We start from the raw sequence: 18823 nt of genomic DNA, 5'->3' as shown, positions 1-18823 counted from the left end.
TGAGTTTACTGAAAACAACCAAAACAGGATTTTCATGAGGATAAGAAACAGAGCAGGTTAGTCATCAATATTCAGGGGTGAGGAGTGGTTAGGTATATTTTGGGGATGACTGGCAGAAGGTTTATTGCTCTTGAAACTAAAAACTCATCCACTGCAATGGTACTGCTCTTACAACACGGGGCTGAGCTCAGGGCTCATACTCCTGGTCTGCAGCAATACTGGGGTTCATGTAGCAGCAGGATCTTGATACCAGTTTTTCACTCACGGAGCCGTGCTTTCAAGTGGCTTCACTTTTCAGAGTCCCAGTTTATCTAATTACTATTTCATTAATCATTTGCCTGCATTCCAGCAAATTTCTGAGTGTGCAAGGATTTGTGTGAACAATCACTGTGCCACACTTTGTATTACTGCCAAATGATGGTTCTGCTGCTGCATGGGGTTCAGATCTGAGAAATCAAAATCCCAAAGGGAAGGCGTGTATGCTGAACCTTCTCTTTAAAATCCAGTGGGGTATTAGCAAACTTTCTTTTTCAAATCCATGGTTTTTGTCTGTCTTGTCCAAACAGCAAAAATAAAATACACTCAAATCCTCAAAGGGCTACTGAACTACCGCTTTAAAAAGGAGGATGAAAACTGTCACTCATAGTAATCCACTAGCCTAATACTTTGTGAATGCAGGTTTGTGGATTGTGACAGAGGATGGCTTGTGTTTGCTGTGGTTTACCATCATCAGAAGACACTTCCTCCTTAGGTGTGAATGAAGAAATTACTTGAGGAGAACCCCTTCTTTCCTTCTCCTCTCTCACCTGAGAAGATGACACTGGATGTTCCCAGAAGCTTGCAAAGTTCATGGGCTTGTGGAAACCTCTGCATTACTGCATGGTTAGTAGCTATTTATTGTGGTTATTAAACTGTACCTTATTCCTCTAATTTTTAGTAGTTCCTGGTTTTACTTCTTTAGTCAAAACCCACTGTGTTTATGCAGAGCTGTATTTTGATGTTGTCCTGGGTGCCATGTGTTATTCCATCTCATGTGTAAGGTCTTACTGGATAAATTAAGCACTCATTGACTTTTTCTTCTTTGCTCTTCACATTTTTTGTACATAATAGAAGGAAACACAGATGATGGGAGAACAGAAAGCTGCTGGTCTGCAAGGAGCAATGTTTAGAGGACGTGTCGTGGGCCAGAATATGCAGGGCAATAGTTTGCTGGGGCTCTGCACTTGGGAATGGTTCCAATATCCTCTGGCTGCACTGCAGGTCCAGGCAGAAAGCTACACCTTCAAGGTTTGTCCTTATCTCTTATTTTCCTTGAAAGAAATGGAGCAGTACTGTATATCAGTAAAGTTGAGAATACAAGGATTATGGTAATTTTCCAAGTTCAATTCCAGTTCTATGTTTTATTTTTAATTTTTAATTATTACATCAGAGACACAGCCCAAAGCCTCCAGTTTTATGGTGTTTGGTTCTCTTCAAACATATGCTGGGATATCATGCCAAGACATCACTCCTTTATTTGGATTTTGAAGCCATGCCTCACTCCCAGTTTTCTCAAAACACACTGAAACCTGTCCCAGGCAGCTTTAGCCTGAATTCTTTCCTCATGTCATTTGGGGTCTGCTATTTTCTCTTCCTGAAAGCCTGGGAGATGAGATGGCAGACTAAGGTCAGTACCAAAGCCTGATAACAAGCAAGTCCCATCCAAGCCCCACAGAAGTCAGTGGGAAGGCTTGAGTGGACAGCTGTGGTTTTGACTCAGGCCCAGAAATACTAGAAAATAACAAAGGGGACAGAAGGAAATAGCTTGGTCAGCTTTGGGGGTTATTCCTTCAGTCTTTTAAAAGGAATAAATATATGGGTTTTGTTATGAACTTCTCTGAGAAGTTGTTTGTACTTACAGTCAGCCATGTCATAGCAATGTGTCTGTGTGAGGAATGCAGAGCAGTTCTGAGCTTACAGGTTTAAACATCCTTTTTCAGGATAGTTCCTTGGAAGGAACTGTGAGTCACCAGTCTTCTTTCTAACATGCTTGTCTGCTCTGCATAAAGGCATTCATACACTTTGCATAAGCATGAGGCTCACGCTGACAAAGAATATGATAGCACTGCTTAAGTAGTTGAGTTGGGTTTTTTTATTCATTTAAATGTAAGTAGACGAGAAATTTTTCTGTGATCTAAAGCAGCTGCCAAACCTCTGATTAGTTTGTAACTCTTATGTTAACTCTTGTCTCGTTCTTTTGTTTCACACAAAAGTATGCAGACAAGATTTCACCAACAATTGCTTGGAAAATGACAGCCTTCTGTAGCACCTCTCAAGGAAGAGAACAGGTAAGAGACTCCATTTCATTACTTTATTTCTGCATGAGTAAACTGCACACTCATGATCTCACCACTCACTGTGCCTGTAGAAATGCACAGGAAAAATACTGTTCTAGGAAAATGTACCTGTGTGGGCTGAGTCTACCAACAGATGAGGTCAGGTTTTAGGCTCTTCAGAAGTTCACCCATCTGAACAGGAGAGTTATATTTTGACCCCTTCCCTTAATTATTGGTGAACAAGTGAGTACCCACGTGAGTGCAGAAGGCAGAGAATGATGAGGCAAACTCAACATGTAACATTGGTTGAAATGGCTTAGAAAAAGGTCTTATAACTTGAAGATGATATCACAGCCATCCAGTGGTGCTGCTTCCTTCTGCCACTCCCCACATCTGCAAACAAAGCAAATACCATCTCTCATTTTCACTCATTGTTTCTGCAATGATTGGCATTTTTCAGATAGATTTTATATTACTTTTCAAAGACTTTTTCTACTCTATTTGTTGATCAGAAAGCAAAAAGATAAACAGATCTGCAAACCAGGCAAGGTCAAATGTTACTGAAAGTTGTCTGACAGATGGGAAGTTGACATCCACTTACCAAAGCAAGAGACTTGTCTCTTTTCTTGGCCAGTTCAGTGTCAGATTTTTTGGGGTCCTGAAAAATAGAACTGTTATACAGAAGAATTTATGTCTTCCCTGCATCTCAGCTGACCTGAGGGGATAGAATGTGAGAGTAAGAATTCTTTACTTCACAGACAATGTTTGTAAAATGTTTTAAAATTCTCAAATCAAAGAGGTGCATGGGCCACATCCACAAATATATTGAGACAAGATGCATAGCTATAGATGTATGCAGACAGGAAAAAAAAATGCAAAACTACTTAACAGAACTTTGTATATCTCTGCACGTTTTAAAAACTCATTACAATTAAAAATTTAATTCGGATTCTACAGTTCAGTAAATCACAAGCAAGGCTCACTCTGCCAGCACTGTAGTGTCACCAGAGCATCTGAGAATCATCCCAGACAGAAAGTGGTGGCTGCAGAGGAAGTGCTGGATTGTCAGATGGCACTGAGGCTGGACAGGCAGCTCACTGTCCAACTTGAATCCATTATAAGAAATTTACTGAAGAGTATCTGAAGAAAATCTTAGTGCAAAAGGCACTCAATAAGTCTGCAAAAGATTTGGTGTTAGAAATGTCTAAGAGCAGTCACAGCTGGAAAATAAACTACAACAATGGCCTGGATTCTCCCACAGCTGATACAGTTGATGTTGCTGGAAATACCAGAGCCTACAGCTTTTGGACAGCTGTGTTCAGTAATGAGATGTGAGATCATGCAATGCCACAAGTAATAGTGGATTTAAGGACAAGAGAGTTAATGTACCTAGGTGTGCTACCCACAGAATATTTTCTTTAAAATCAATAGTACAGAAGAGTCTATTTTAGAAAAAAAATATATTATTTTCAGATACCTCTGAGAAAATCACTGTTCATTACTGCTCACTGAGGAGGTCAAATTATTTTTTTCTTGTCTGCAAACGCTTTAAGTTCAACTTGTTTTCTAAAGAAAACAGGCAATGTACTTTCTTTCATTTGTATCAGTGTGCTAATAAAGACTCTGCAATCAGATTTTATCTGACAAGATGATTAATTGCATTGCTGCACGAGTGCAAGTGGAATTCTGGTCCATCTCTCATCCCTGCATTTGGCTGTCCATGTAGTAAAGGGGTTTTAGTTTGTGTTTTTTAAAAAAATGCTTTTGTCAAGTGTGCAGTTTTGTCTTAAAACTGGGTCTGCTGATCGAGTTCCATTTTTTTACCACTTTCCTCCTGTAACCTTAACTACCTTTTTATTTTTTTAAGAAAACTGAGATCAGCCTCACTGATGATGAGTCAGAGATGTGTCAGAGACTGGAAGTGTGATAGCTGCTCTCCTGCAGCCACAGGCACCCAACCAGTATTATTTATGTACCATCGACAAGGAGACATGCTCAGACTTGAAGGGCTAGTGCTGACCTTCCCTTGCCAATCATTTATACACTCCTTGTTTTGAGTGCTCCACCTTAAGGTTTCTCATGACTCACTTTCTCTCTGAACAAATAAATCCTGAAGGACTCTGTACACTTCCAAGTGTGTAACCTGCCCCCTCATACTCCCCTTGTTCTCAGCAACAGAAGCTCTCCAGGTAGTAGTGCTATTTATTGTGGGGTGACCTCAGAGCTGTAGGACTTAGAGGGCTGAGAGCACAGGGGTTGTTCAGGTTGTTTTGGGTTTCTCTTGATTAATGTCAATCCAACACAGGTGCTAAGAGCAAGGAATAAAGCTCCTCTGCTCTCTGGAGACAAGGAAGTTGGACCTTTAAAGTTCACCCTGCAAAGAGGGAACCTCAAATCACAGAATCATAGAAAGATTTTGGTTGGAAGGGACCTGAAAGATCATCCAGTTCCGACGCCCCTGCATGGGCAGGGACACCTCCCACTAGACCAGGTTGCTTGAAGCCTCATACGATCTGGACTCAAACACTTCTGAGGATGAGGCATCCACAGCCTCCCTGGCCAACCTGTGCCAGTGTCTCACCACTCTTACACTAAACAATTTCTTCCTAATGTCTAATCTAAATCTAACTTCTTCCAGTTTAAAACCACTACCCCTTGTCCTGTCACTGCATGCCCTTGTAAAAAGTCCCTCCCCAGCTTTCCTGTAGGCTGCCTCCAGACACTGGAAGGCACCTGTAAGATCTCCTCAGAGCCTTCTCTTCTCCAGGCTGAACAACCCCAACTCTCTCAGCCTGGCTTCACAGAGGAGGGGTCCAGCCCTCAGATGGTCTTTGTGGCTCAACTCTGGACATGCTCCAAGAGCTCTATGTGCTTCCTGCATTGGGGGATCATTATTAAATATTTAGATAAGACACCCTGACTATAGTCAAAGGTTTATCAAAGCAAAATGAAACCTGATTATATCTCATAGGGATGTGTATCTTTCATATAGCATATATGATGCATCTAGAGTATTATAATATAATATATATTAATATATTGTCATTAATGAGACGTGCAGCAACTCACAAACAAGACGATGAGCTTGAGAAACTTAGCAGAAGCAGAGATGAGAGGCCAGAAGAGGAAAAGACACAGGTATAAGAGGGTGCAAGGAAATACCATCTTGCCTTTGTCCTTTCCTTGTGTAGCTTTTTCCTTTTGCATTGCAGGGAAGTGGGATGGGCTGGAAGGAGCTCCCCACTGAAGGCTTGTGGGGAGCTTTAGAGAGAGCTTGTCTGGCTGGGGCAGGGTTGTCTTGGCTGTGGGGTCAGTGGTGGAAGGAAGGGAGGAACATCTTTTGGCTGATGCTTAATTGAAGGGGCTTGGGATAGTCTTGCAAGGCTGGGGGACACATCAAAATGTCATCAGAAAGAAGGAGAGAGGTTTGAGCTAACATGCTAAGAGGATTGCTGCCCTAATGGACCCTGGTCGAGACACATCTAAGGAGATGGAGCCTCACCACAGTGGTCACAGGGGAGCAATGTTAGGAATAGGGCACTATGGGTTGGTCCATTGTGAGGGAGTAACTCAAACTGCAGGGCTGTGATGCAGAGAAGGATGTGGTTCTTTTAATTCCTTCCCCTTGTCCCATTGTTTCCTTCCCAGACGCACACAAAATCTCCCTCTGCCCCTCCCTCCCAGCTCAGCTTTTCTCCTCTCTTTGGCTTTTTGTCCTTTCCCTGTTGTAGAGCCAAGCTCACCAGTATATACCCACACACAGTGAAATAGGGACTTTCCCACATTGGGTTAAGTTTGTCTTCTTTTTTTGCTATATTCCCCTATCTGGGACCCATATGTCAAGCAAAACAGTTGTAAATGGGGTTAGTTCATTACTTTAGCATGGGGTGGCAGGAGGCAGAGCCAGGAATGGGTTCTTCAGAAAAAGTCGTATTTCAGAGTTGTGCCCATTAGCTGTGCTGGTGGGGCTCTTTCTTATGAGTTCAGTCACACCACAAAGCTGTTCATGGGACCCCAGGTTACAAATCTCCTCCCTGTCAGCCAGGGAGATACTCAGAAGGTTGAGAGTCATGGACGTGCAAGCAGTTGTTGCCTGCTCAGGACATAAAGGACGTGACCTGTCCTGCCATTAGGTTTTAGAGACAAACTCTCTTTGGCTTCAGAAGATGCTTTACATGTGTGTAAAGAACCACAGCAAGGTCAGGGCTAGATTGCTTCACACGACCAAAATACAAATTCATACATTCATCCTAGAGCAAGGCTTGTGCAACAAGACAAAATGGAATAACATAAAAGCTGGGGGGCAGAGTGTGCTGCAATGTCACTGGAGAAAATAGCCCAACATCCTCACAGGAAGGTGACACTGAATCTGCTGTCAAATTAATCAGGGAATTTTCTTTTTACCTCAGACATGATCTTAAAGCTTTTCTTTACATGCTAGAGATGCTACCTTTGACACTGGCAGTGCAGTAGAACTACATCTTTTAATGGAAGTTCCCAGGCAACATGCCAGTACTCTGCAAACAGAAAGATTTATGGTCTTTCAGGTATAAACAGGCAAGATTTGTGATCCAGAGGAGAATGTGGTTCTTTCCCTTCCTTCTCTCTGTCACTTTCTAAGCCTTCCGAAGCACAGGTGAGCATGGCTCACCAAACAATATTTCTATTCTAATTTACTTGAGTAACTTCACCAAAAATTAGTAAAAACCTCCAAGTACAGGCTATTTCTGCAAAATACGAGGCTTGCTTTACTGATAGTACTCAAGAAGACCACTAACTGTAACTTCTACTAAGTAACAGCTTCTACTGCTGAATCTGTTCTCCTGGTACTGACTCCAATTTAAAACCTTGTAAACATTGAACAGTTTGTAAATTGGCAAAAATTCCTCTTTCCAAATGTGAAATACATTTTCTATTACCGATCTCGCACCAAATTAGGCAGTGTTAACACTGGAAAAGGACCTGATTCTAAGTTCTTGTGCTATGCTAAAAAATACATCTCTCCAGACAGGTGCAGACAGCCCTGAACTTGCTTTGCTCATGCTCTGTGATGTTTGGATTCATGCCGGCTCTGCAGCCCTGTGCCTCAGCCTTGCCATGGGCACTCAGTAAGAGCAGGCAACTGGAGGAAAACATTGTTCAGGAACCTGTGATTTATAATGAAGCAGCAATTTATAGCCTTGGTTTTGACTGTTTTCTGTCAGCTAGCTCAGAGAGAACTATTTGTGTTATTCTCGTTGGGTCTGTAGTTCATGGCATTATTTCTCAGGGACTGTAAACAGGAGAGGGCTTTTCCTATGACTTAGGCCACTATTTAGGTATTTTTTTCCTGTAGTAATAGTAAAAAAGCTCTGTGTATCATGGAAGGAGAGAAGGAGATACAGAAGACACTGTATGCACAGTATTTATTAAGTCTTGTATTTAGCTATTTCTCTACCTTCCTGGTACTGCACTGTATGGTTTTGTGTGATTCTTCCATTCAAGGATCTTTAAACACCTTGTAGATCAAATTGGTGGGGAGCAGTAATGTTTATTAGATCAACTGATAAATAACCACACTGATAGATAAGTAACAAACCAATAGATTAAAAAATGAACATGTTTTGGGGCACAAAGTTCTGTTTCCATTCTAAAGTAGTCTTCAATAGAGGCAGCAATTTTCAATGGTAAATACGGGCTAAGAAGTGTGAGCTTGGGTAACCAGTGCAATGTCCTTTGTTTCTCCCAGGCTACCAGTCAGGGAGCTGGTGTCTCATCACTGCTACAGCAAGGCAGACTGAAGCACTCACAGGTGCCTTGGCTTGCTCAAGGCTCTGTGACAGTTTTGAGACATTGAGAAAGTCCTGATCCAGGGCTCCCCATCTTTACTAAGTCAGTAAAGCCTTTTTTCTCCTCTCCCAGTATTGTCACAGCAATTTTTTTTGACTGGTCTCATGTAAAGCCTTTTTTTTTTTTTTTTCCCCTGCAATCTTAGTGTCTGCATATAAGTGTTTCCTATCAAACTCCTCCAGGCAATTTAAGTTGCTCTGAAAAGGGAATTAAGTAAGGAAGATTCACCATAGTTAAAAAAAGTGCACTTCAATGCACATCCCCAAAGAAATGCTTTGTGATCCAAAGATTTATTGCGTATCATTGTATTACCAACACTTCCTAGTCAAAGCCTTTCCTTGTTTCTTCCCAGGATATTACTATGGATTTACTAATCAGTCAGAACACCTACTGAGATAAAACTTCTAGAAATGGGAAGAATGGGAAACTAGAATGGGAAACTCTAGAGTAGAGGGGACGTAAAGTTTTTATCTTGCATTTTTAGTGGTATGTTTTAGAGCACTGACTGTTTGCAAGGCAGTGGGTTTGCCTCCTTCCAGTGAAGTGTTTCAGTGATTGTGAGAGAACCAGAACAGGATGTCTTGGGTGCATTCTAAATTCATTGTTATTTCCAGGTAACCTCTCTACCTGGCTCTTTGTCCTACTGTGTCCCTGGCTGTATGTTGTTAAGCAAAAGATCACTAGAGATAGTTGCAAGCTGGCTCAAACTTTACCTTCCTAAAACTGAGTTAATGGAAGTAAATGACACGTTTCCCAACTTTCTCAGCAGGAGTGCTGCTGGCTGTTACCATGGCTGCCTTAAACTGCATTTCCAGAGTCTGACATCCTTCTCCAGGGTCTTCAGAGCCAGAGCTGTGATGGCAGGGCTGTTGCTTGGTGGTACCAAGCACTCAGTATTTCACTCTACAGACACATCATCATAAGTTGGCCATGAATATGGGTGACTGTCTCCATGATCACAGTGAGGAAGGTGAGTGAGTTGTGTGGGTGTATGCCCCAGCAACAGCCACATCAGAGGGCTGCAGCCCACTTCGTAGCAGGGCATGGGGTGTCCACTAAATATAGGGGACTCCTGCAATCCCAGCCAAGATGAGGTTTTTGTGTGTCACAAGTATTTTAGAAATATGTTTCAAATTATTTGTTATCCCTAACTTACTGCTTACTGTAGACAGTCGTACAGGACAGATAGTGACTCCTCTGTCACTGCCCTTCTCTGAGTACAAAGAGCATTAATCTGGCAGAATTAATCCTGGGTCACACATGGCAGTGCCACTGTCACAGCATCCAAAGCACTCCAAGGTGTTGGAGCTGGGCTCCCTGACCTGAGCTTGCACTGAAGTTATGGAACAAGGGGAGCCCAAATGTCATTTCAAGGGACATTTTATTTCTAAGCAGCCTGCTGTGCCACTGGAAACACTTGCAAATCAAGCATTTCTTCTTATGGATTTTCCCCCCTTTGTAGTTTAGTTAAAGTCATTGTGGATGTCAGTGTACAGCTGGATTCTGTATAAGAAAAAAATCATCCGCTGCTGGAAGCAGGAGGCTGTCCTGCCAGTGCTGCTACCCAGTGCAGCCAGGGCTGGTTTGCCCACAGAGCAGCATGTCCCCATCCTCATCCTCAGCAGAGCTGACTGGGGTGCTTTGTGCCAACCCCAACTCCCTTCAGTCGCTGCCAAAACCCTTGCAGGCCCAGTGTGGTCCTGGTATCACAGGAGAGCCCTCAGGGAGGTGGTCTCACAGCTCCCAGAGAGCATCCCCACCAGGACTGGCATCACCTGCCCACCTAGCTTGTCTGCTGGGAGATTCCTGGCAGAGGTGACTCATGGACAGGGAGCCCTGAGAGGGCCCTGGCAGATGCCTGCACTGAAACACTGCCTACAGCCTCCTGCCTCTGCCCAGCTTGCCCTTCCTGCCGCCTTTCCCCCGGGGTCCTAACTCCCGACTTTGTTGCTCTATAAACATAATAACAATAATTATTCTCTCATTGGACCCATAGCCATCTTCTTTGTTTCCAGGCTTAGATAAATATCATTCAAATCGTGGAGTCTGATTCATGAGTCAGGACAATGGCAGCCATCCAATACCTTCTTGCCCATGGAGTGTGTTTGTGTGAGAAAGATAGTTTCAATGTATGAAGAGTAAGAAACTGGAAGCCAAGTGAATTAAATACAAAGCAGATAATTATGTGTAATTCATTTACTGACTAATGATTGCACCTGGTACAGAGGGTTATGAATTCATTTAGCTCTGCATAGGTTCTCAGAAACAATCTCCCTGCTACAAGATAAAAACTAGGATGACATTCTTAGCAGACCAGTGTTTGCCTTAGTTTTACTGTAAGATTCTGCCTTTAGCTCATTTCTTATACTATCTCATGATGCTTCACTTGTCCTGGGCTTATCTGGTGTCTCTTTGACAGTGACAATTGCTCAGTGCTGGTCAAGGCTGGGTGTCACTGCAGAGTGAAGCCATCACTCAGCTCCTGAAAGCCACGAAGTGCAATTAGGCACATAACTTATCTTCCTTCTGCTGCAGCCAAACCTTGCCACAGATACAGTGCCTTTGGCAGGGATGCAGCAGGTCATGCCCCCCCCTTTCTCTCCCCTCTGCTGTGATCACTAGCAAATAACTCTATTTTCATGGTGTCACCCATGACAGCCTGATGCCATCAGGATGAATACCAAAAGACAAAGCCTTTAGTGGTGTGAAAAAACCCCGTGCTAAGCCAGTGAAACCCAGCAGTGCTGCTGCAGTGCTGATGTCGGCCTGAGGAGCAGAGCCTGTGTGATACCCCTGGGGCCTGGCATGCTCAGCCCCCAGGCACTGGGCACTGCACCTGCAGTTCCCAAGGGGAGGTCATGTGGGCAGAGCCAGGTGCCCGTGGCCTCACTCAGTCTTTGCAGCAGCCGTGATGCTGCCCGAGGTGATGTTCTTACCAAATGGCAGAAACAAAAGAGCTTTTCCAGCTGTATTCCCAGTGCAATCCCAAGGCAGAAGCTGGAACCCCATCTCCCATCCAAAGGCATCTCACCTTGATCATCTCTTCCATCCCCCATGCTAAAACTAAACACTCAGGTAATTGCTTGGGTCCTCTGTGATGGTGCCTCATCAAATCAACAGACATTTGGCTGTGTTTCCTGCTGAGACTCTTTGGACCATCACGTAACTGGGACCCATTTTTATCAGTCAGTTTAAGGAGCACAAAAGGTAAATGTAGAGAATTTGTGCATGGGGAGAGGGCTGGGTCTGCAGGTGCTGGATGAATGCACACCTCTGTGAGGTGCCCTTTGAAATTGACTTGGGGAACAAAACAACGATGGCATATAAGGGAAAATGGAACTTATTTGTCAGCTTGAATGGAAGCTGTTTTGTAAATCATTAGATTATCACACTGAAGGAAGAAACCCAAATAATCTGATTACAGTTACATACACTTTCTAGCATTATTTGCTGCTGAGTGTTTCCAGACGTGTACAGGGGGAAGCTGAGCTTGTAACTGCAAATAAAATAGCTCTAGCATCTGATGTAACTCCCACTGCTGCAGGAACACACTCTTGGAGGTGTCACCAGCCTCAGTGTGTGGTGGTGGGAGAGAGCGACCTGAGCAGTCCCTCCGCAGGGTGCCCCGGCTGCCTGCCAGCTCCCCGTGGGTGCCAGGCCTGCACCTCACACCTCTTGGGCAAGCAGCAGAGGTGCTGCTTTCTCCATCCCTGGCAGCCAGGTAAAGAAAACATCAGCAGCAACTGTAACAAAAAAAGTAACACAGCCCTGCTATTTTTGATTTGAGTGATTTGTAATTAGAAAAGCCAAAACCAGCTTGTCTTGTTCACATGAGTATTCCCATTGACTGAAGAGCAGTCAGCATGTGCTTTAGTTCTGAGCACACGCAATCCTGTTCTGATGAAGATCTGGCAAGCCAGAACAGATTGCATTTGGTGAGATACTTGCAGTACGATAGTGATTTACCTGTAGGTGGATCCTCATTTTGGATGGTGAGATGCAGAGCCAGTGAGCCTGATTCACTGCTGTGCTACTCCAGTTTTTCTTTGGAATAACACCACTGATTCATCAGCAAAGTTGAAATAACAAATGATAAAATGGGAGCATTGTGCCTAAGTCTGCAGCGTGTGTACAGGAAGGACTAGATCCTTCCTGCAGGAACATTAACCTATATGGATTTTTTTCAATTCAAAGTGTATCAAGACTGTGCCAATGTCTATAGGCTAAAGTTTTACACGTCAAAAGCCCAGTTAAATTCTAATATACGAACCAGCATGGGACTCCCTCAGTATATTGATGTAGTGATTTATTTATTTTTTTTAATTCAGAAAAGGAGGATTTTTTTGAGAAAAGTGTAAAAAGCTTCTGAATTTATTTTTCTTTTTCTGAAAAATGCAATTCTTTGATGCAGTTCAGTTCTATGCACCAGATGGGCACCAGGTAAAGCTTACAAATAGGATAAATTAAAAAGAGAGGCCTGTTTCAAATTTATGACAATATTCACTGAGAAATTGAAAAGAACTGAGCAATTGTGATCCTTTTACAAGTAATGCTCTGGAAAAGCCAACTAAAGGTAGTAAGCAAGCTTGCAATTTAGTTCTAATTATAAAGTGTATACATAAAACACTGTAGCATTATAAATAAAGGCTAAATTCAAGTGATGCAATACGAACAGCAGAACATCACGTAAAGATGGACAAATGATTCAGCAAGAGGAATACTTCTAAATTACCCATTTTTTCAATGAGAACAACAAAGAGATAAAATCATAGCAGTGCTGTGTTCTGTTTCATGTAACTTTTGCTGTAGCCCTGTCTCCATGACACCTGATGCTCCTGCTTTGGTTGTAGACCAGAATCTTCCCTAGGTGAGGCTCACAGGCAGAGTGTCAAACTCAGTAGTGAGAGACACAAGTGGCAGGCACAAGCTGGTGTGTGAGCCCGGGGCTCAAATCATCTGGGTCATTTGTCTGTACCAGGGGACTGCTTTGTGACTCACAGCCATTCCCATCCCAAAAGCAGCTATCAAATGCCGCAGATTTTTTTGGGTTTTGTTTGTTTGTTTGGGTTTTGGTGTTGAGCTTTAGCCCAGATGCTTTCTAGGTAAGCCAGAGTTAAGTGCAGGCTGTGGAGGATTAACTTAAGTACAACACTGGTGACTGTGCTCACTGGTCTGTGGCATGGTTAGACCTGTGCACACCCTAAGTACCAAACTATGGCAACGCTTCATACACTACATGGGACACCTGAACTTCAGTGACACGGAGCTGATCTGCATTCACTGCCCTGAACACAGTGTCTGTGACAGCAGAGCAGGATTGCTTTAGTTTTTAATTACTGCACTCCTTACAGAACCGCTCACAAAATGAAGTCCTGAATGCAACGAGAGAAGATGAAGATACATAACCCCTTAGGGAAATGTTTTTATTGTCACTGGGTGCATATATGGCAATCGCCCATGCAGCGTGATCCAGGATGTTGAACATCATCTCATTACGTTCTATAAATAAAGGACTGATCTGGTTCAATTGTATCAATTATGCAACTCTTCTACGTGGTGTAGCCAAGGGTAAGCACAGGCAAAGGCCACTCCCTTTGTACCCACTTCTACTCTGGGCACTTCTAGTATTTACCTGCTCCTTACATCCCACAGACAGATGAATCTACCTACTTTTATTTACCATTGTACCTCTAACTCCTCTTTCGTCAGGAGCTTTTCCTGTGCACAGATGACACAACAAAATAGAAAATGGAAGTCAAGATGCTGCTGTGTGTTACTCTGTTGTGCAAGATGTAAGTGTGGCTGTACAGTAATTTCGAGCAAAGCATCGGTTTTAAACAATGTTTAAACTGACACCATTATTATGCAATGTAATTAATTATGGCTAGAAGGGCATTTGAGGTTTGTTGGCGCTACCTTTGTCCATTTTATAATTATACCAAGAAAAGGATGACTAAGTTGTGCCTAAGCTAATTGTATCCATTTGGTTTTATCCCTCCTTTTCACCATTGTAAGTCACTTGCATTCTGAACTCTAAGTTTTTTTGAGGGGTTTGGGTGCGTTTGTGCTGAATACAATGGAGCCCAGGACTGACTGGGCAGCCTCAGGTAATATTGCAATAGTAGCACTAACAATAGCAATAATAATTACAGCTAGTCAACATGATAAGTACAAAGCAAATTTCACTGTTACAGTTACCTACAAGAGAGTTATTCTTACTTGCTCCCACTCTATGTTCTAGGATGTGTTTGTGTAGCTAGAAGATAAAGCTTGGCAGCATCAAGTGATGTCCTCCAGACATGCTGTGAACCCAGCAGACATCTCCTGAAAGCAGCTGTGACAGGAGAACACGCCATGCCAGCTCTCTTGCCAAAGGTAATGGGAGATTTCACTACTCAAGGGTTGCATGATGCACCTGAGCTGATGGAGCTGGGCACCCCAAAGAGCAGGCAGCCTCCTGCTCGGTGTCCCCCTGGCTCCCACAGAGACATCTCAGCACTTTCTGCCCCATGCCTGCCAGTGGTGACCAGCCCAGGCTGGTGGCTGCAGCACAGATGTGGCACCAAGCAAGAGCTGCTTGTCTGCACGAGCAGTTTGCTGCTGGTGTCAGAGATGGTGTGGGCTCTGGAGCCAGGATGGCAGCCACAGCCCCCACAGCATCCGTGCCTCATCCACAGAGTGCTGTGTTTGAACTCATCTGCCCCAGCCCGCAGCTGGCAGCCCTCCATGCACCATCCAGATGAGCTGCCCGAATGCAGTGGTGCCTAAATCTGTTTCTCTTGAATGTTACCTGGCAGTGTCAGGGTGAAAAACAAACAAATAAGCAAACAGACAAAAAAACCCTGCCAAAAATCCAAACCCCAAAGATTTACCCTGGAAAGGAATATGGTAACGCACAGTCTTGCTGGGCTCCGACAAAAGGCTAAAGGCCTCAGCTCATGGTTGGAAACTGGATTGCACTTATGTAAAATAGAACTGCCTGCAAGGGCTGAATGTGGTAATTAACAGGCAGTTTTAGAAATTATTGGCTAATGCCATTTAATAGAAATACTGCCAACTATTGTTGTAAAATCTTGGTTGGTTCCTTTGGTGGTAATATAAAATGACTCAACATGGCTTCACTGGGAAGATACCTTTGTCTGTTACCTACATTTTTAGAGTGGTTTAATAAGACAATACCAATTTTGAAATTTAAATATATTTCCCAAAACTAACTAGAGGGCAAACTGCCTCCAAAGCAATCACAATATTGGTGATACAAACAGGCCTATAAATTGTAACATGACATTACTGACCCAGTCCTGCTCCCATGGCAGCCAAGGCAGCTTTTGCCTCTGACAGTGTGTAAGCAGCAGTAAATTTTAAGGTTTCTGTAACAGCAGAATATGTTCATGTAAAGCCAGAGCAGCTGCATCTGAAGTATTTCCCTTGCAGTGTGTATAATATGACTCAGAGAATTAATCCATGTACAGGATCATACTGTAGAATGCAGGTAGCTCCAAGATTATGTGCTCTACTCATGTGATGCAGCTGTTGTATCACCTAAGAACATTTTCACAATGCTGCAATAGTGACCAAAAGGTTATTTCTCAAACCTTGTCACCCAGAAGGTACCAGCTGAAAAGTTTCTGTTTGATTGCTAAAGAGTAGAAAGCAACAAATGAGTATTGGCAAATCTCAGATGAGGCATGATGTGGATGTTGCACACCTCAGCCTAACACCCACCTTCACTTCAGGGAAAGGAGAAACCAGACCTGCAGACACACTAATCACCTCCTGGTTTGACAGTTCCCACTCACCTGTTTGGAAATGAACTTCAGAACCTCACTGCTTTCTATTTACTGCACCAAGAGCCAGTAATTGTGTGGTGCTTCCAAACAGTCATTAATTGCATCCCTATTACAGCTTTTTATGATGCCTTTTAATGTACAGATTTAAAAGAAAAGGCAGCCTGTATGGGGATTGACCTTCCTGATACAAGAAGGGGAGGTAAAGTCCTCTCTCTGCTCAGCTGGATGTAGCACAAAGGTGAGGCTGTGCTTGTGTTTGGGAGGGCTCAACAGTGCAGATGTCTGACCTGCTGGACCAGGGTCACCTCCCCTCAGCTGCAGCACTGGGCTCTGAAGGGCAAGGCTCAGGTGCCAGACAGAAACAGCTCCCAAATCCTGGTTCCTGGTTGCAGAGTTTGGGCACATGGACTCTGTGTCCTTTCAAGTGCAAGAGGCACTGCTTCCACCCCAGCAATCCCCCCAGACATGGCACATGCCTCTTATCAGGTGACACTGACACCACAGTGCTTATGAAGGTGAAGCTGGAATATTAACAACTAATAGTGAACTGATCTCCCCTTCCTGCATTGCTGTCTCTGCTCTATTTATTCCCTTATCCAGACCCCCATATATCATTTTATCAGAATTCTTGTCCACTGGATAGAAAACAGGAAAAATGTGACTGAACCTTCTCTTTAGAAATGCTGCTCAGTCCTCCCACACCTCTTTCTTCCTTACTAACTCCAGTCAACTCTCCCCAGGACCTACACCCTACTCTGATCCTAAGTCTCTGATGGATGCATAAGAAAACAGGCCTTGATAAATGGACTGGAGCTCCTCTTCCATAGCTGTGTTTATAGAATTATTTGTATACTACATCTGATCCATAAATGAGACTCCGCTGGTTGGGTAAGAGCTCTGGGATTGAGTGCTTGCTCCATGGAACAGGTCATTCACCACAGCACTCACACCACAGCTCTACGGTGCTCCAGAACCTTGTGGCTGAGCCAAATGGAAGCTACAGCTGGTCCTGGGGAGGCGTTTGGGAACACCCCTCAATGGGGATGGGCTCCACTCAACCTGAACAGAGATGGCTGAGCTCCCTAAGGGACCCCTGATCCCACCCAGGGCTCCCATGGGCCTTCTCCAGGCTGTGCTATGGTTGGAGCATCCAGGTGAGCAGCTGCAGGTGCACTATGTCCCCTTGCCTTGCTCCTCCTGCACCCTGGGGACTGGGGTCCTGCAGGCTTGGCCTTGCTGATGATCTTCACTCTGTACCAACCACCTCTTGCAGAGATGGAAGCTGCTGAGTGAACAGAAAGCTCTGTGTGGTGCAAAAGAGATTTCAAAAGGTGAAGGGCAAAAAGAATTTCCTAGAGCTGGTACTATAATGGCTCGGCACTGATGCCATAAATAAAAGAAAGTGTGATGGATGTTTTATTTTGCTTGTGTGGTAAACTGTACAGTTAAGAGTCTGAATAAACCTATTTTGTCAATATTATTATCTTTCTGATACAAAAATAAATAAACTTATACAAAGAAGGAGTGGAGATGTGCCAAGCCAGCCTGGTTCAGTAAGAACTGCAGTTACAAGGGAAAAATTTTGTCCTAAATCTCAGGGGATAAAATGGTAAATTTTCAGGAGGGCAGAGCCCCATCCAGATCCAGAAGGAGCAGTGCTTTACACAGAAGGATCTAGAATAAAAGAACTTAATAGGGAACTCTTCCAAAAGGAAAGGAAAAACCGAAAATGTCATAAAACTTTTGCTACCAGAACTGCTTTCTAGTTTGATGGGAAGGCTGCATGCAAACAGCTGCTGAGAAATAGAAGTGTGGTAGGTTAATAGCAATTAGGAGCATTTTAATGATCATTAAAAGAAAACAATCACAAGTAAATGATACAGCTTATTAAGTAACTTCTAGGCTGAATATAAAACAGGCATTAGAAGCCATGCTTTTACTTTGCAATTAATCTTAGCAGTGAGTTCAAGGCTCACCACTCCGATGCCAACATGGGAACCTCCAGTAGGCAGTAACCCATAATTACAGCTGGGTGGAGGTGAATCAACCACTTTCTGTCATGAAGCCAAGGAGAGACCCTCAGCCCATCTGCCAAAGGTGGGTGGGTGAATAAGTGTTACTGTCTTGTTAGACTCCAATCAGGGCACCACACCTTGTGATAGTATCTCTGTAATAAGCAAACAACTTTAAATGATATTGTGTCACTGCAGGAGGGTGACCCAGCATGGCAGGTTTCATGAGTGCCCAGGGACTGCAGTACATGGGTACTCACACTCACCCTGGGGCCCTGGAGACCTCTGCCTGCTGCACAGCAGAATCTGAGCTCTGAGGCCTTTCCTCCTTCATTAGAGACACACACACAGCTCCACAGCAGTGTTGTTGCTGTGCCAAAGTCCTATTTGCTTTTCTGTGCATCTGTTAAAAGTTTTCTAGTGTGCTAGGAAGGAGATTACAAATATGAATCCATCACAGAAATACAATCACATGAGGATGGGTACAACAACAGATGATAGGATTATTTATGTTTCTTCTAATTAGCATTACATTCCTGATGCCACATGCACAGGTGTTCCTACAGGGTCATTACCTCTGACCACTGCATCTGCCTCCTTCCTCAATTGCAATTATATGGTCCAGTTCCAGACACAGGAACTTGTCTCCTACCAAGCCTTTCCAGAGAGGAAGGCCCCAGTAAACCCCCACAAGGTCCTCCATGAGGCTGCCTGCTGCTGTACTGAACAGCATTCCCAGGAGTTTTGTTTTCCACAGAAACAGAGCGATTCAGGAGATGCCACAGATGCCTCCCTGGCTGTGAGCAAATGCCATGGCAACACAGGAGTGAATCTGAAGCCACCCAAGGGCTTGCCAGCTTAGGAAAGCAGCATTTGT

At 43.7% G+C, this 18823-nt stretch overlaps 4 long non-coding RNA genes across 6 annotated transcripts in view; 2 read left to right on the top strand and 2 right to left on the bottom strand.

Annotated features, from left to right (window-relative positions):
* LOC139802019 (uncharacterized) overlaps positions 1–887 on the top strand; it is a 141153-nt gene extending 140266 nt beyond the window's left edge. The window contains exon 4 of one of the 2 annotated variants that reach the window (XR_011728460.1): positions 752–887. This is a non-coding gene — a long non-coding RNA (uncharacterized lncRNA). The remainder of the gene's footprint in view (positions 1–751) is intronic. The other variant, XR_011728461.1, reaches the window with a different exon arrangement.
* LOC139802023 (uncharacterized) overlaps positions 1–18823 on the bottom strand; it is a 316071-nt gene that overhangs the window by 82292 nt on the left and 214956 nt on the right. The window lies entirely within an intron of this gene.
* LOC139802021 (uncharacterized) lies at positions 1112–16945 on the top strand. The gene is made up of 4 exons (XR_011728464.1): positions 1112–1287; positions 2253–2327; positions 14386–14519; positions 16675–16945. It is a non-coding gene; the product is annotated as an uncharacterized lncRNA (long non-coding RNA).
* The window catches only part of LOC139802018 (uncharacterized), a 43528-nt gene continuing 26813 nt past the window's right edge, over positions 2109–18823 (bottom strand). Inside the window, exons 3-4 of one of the 2 annotated variants that reach the window (XR_011728459.1) lie at positions 2917–3030; positions 2109–2708 (exon numbers count right to left, since the gene is read on the bottom strand). This is a non-coding gene — a long non-coding RNA (uncharacterized lncRNA). Of the gene's footprint in view, positions 2709–2907; positions 3031–18823 lie in introns of those variants that run through there. The other variant, XR_011728458.1, reaches the window with a different exon arrangement.

This window comes from Heliangelus exortis, chromosome 13 (genome assembly GCF_036169615.1).
Source record: "Heliangelus exortis chromosome 13, bHelExo1.hap1, whole genome shotgun sequence".
Lineage (NCBI taxonomy): Eukaryota > Metazoa > Chordata > Aves > Apodiformes > Trochilidae > Heliangelus > Heliangelus exortis.
This window is presented reverse-complemented; position numbering and strand designations above follow the sequence as displayed.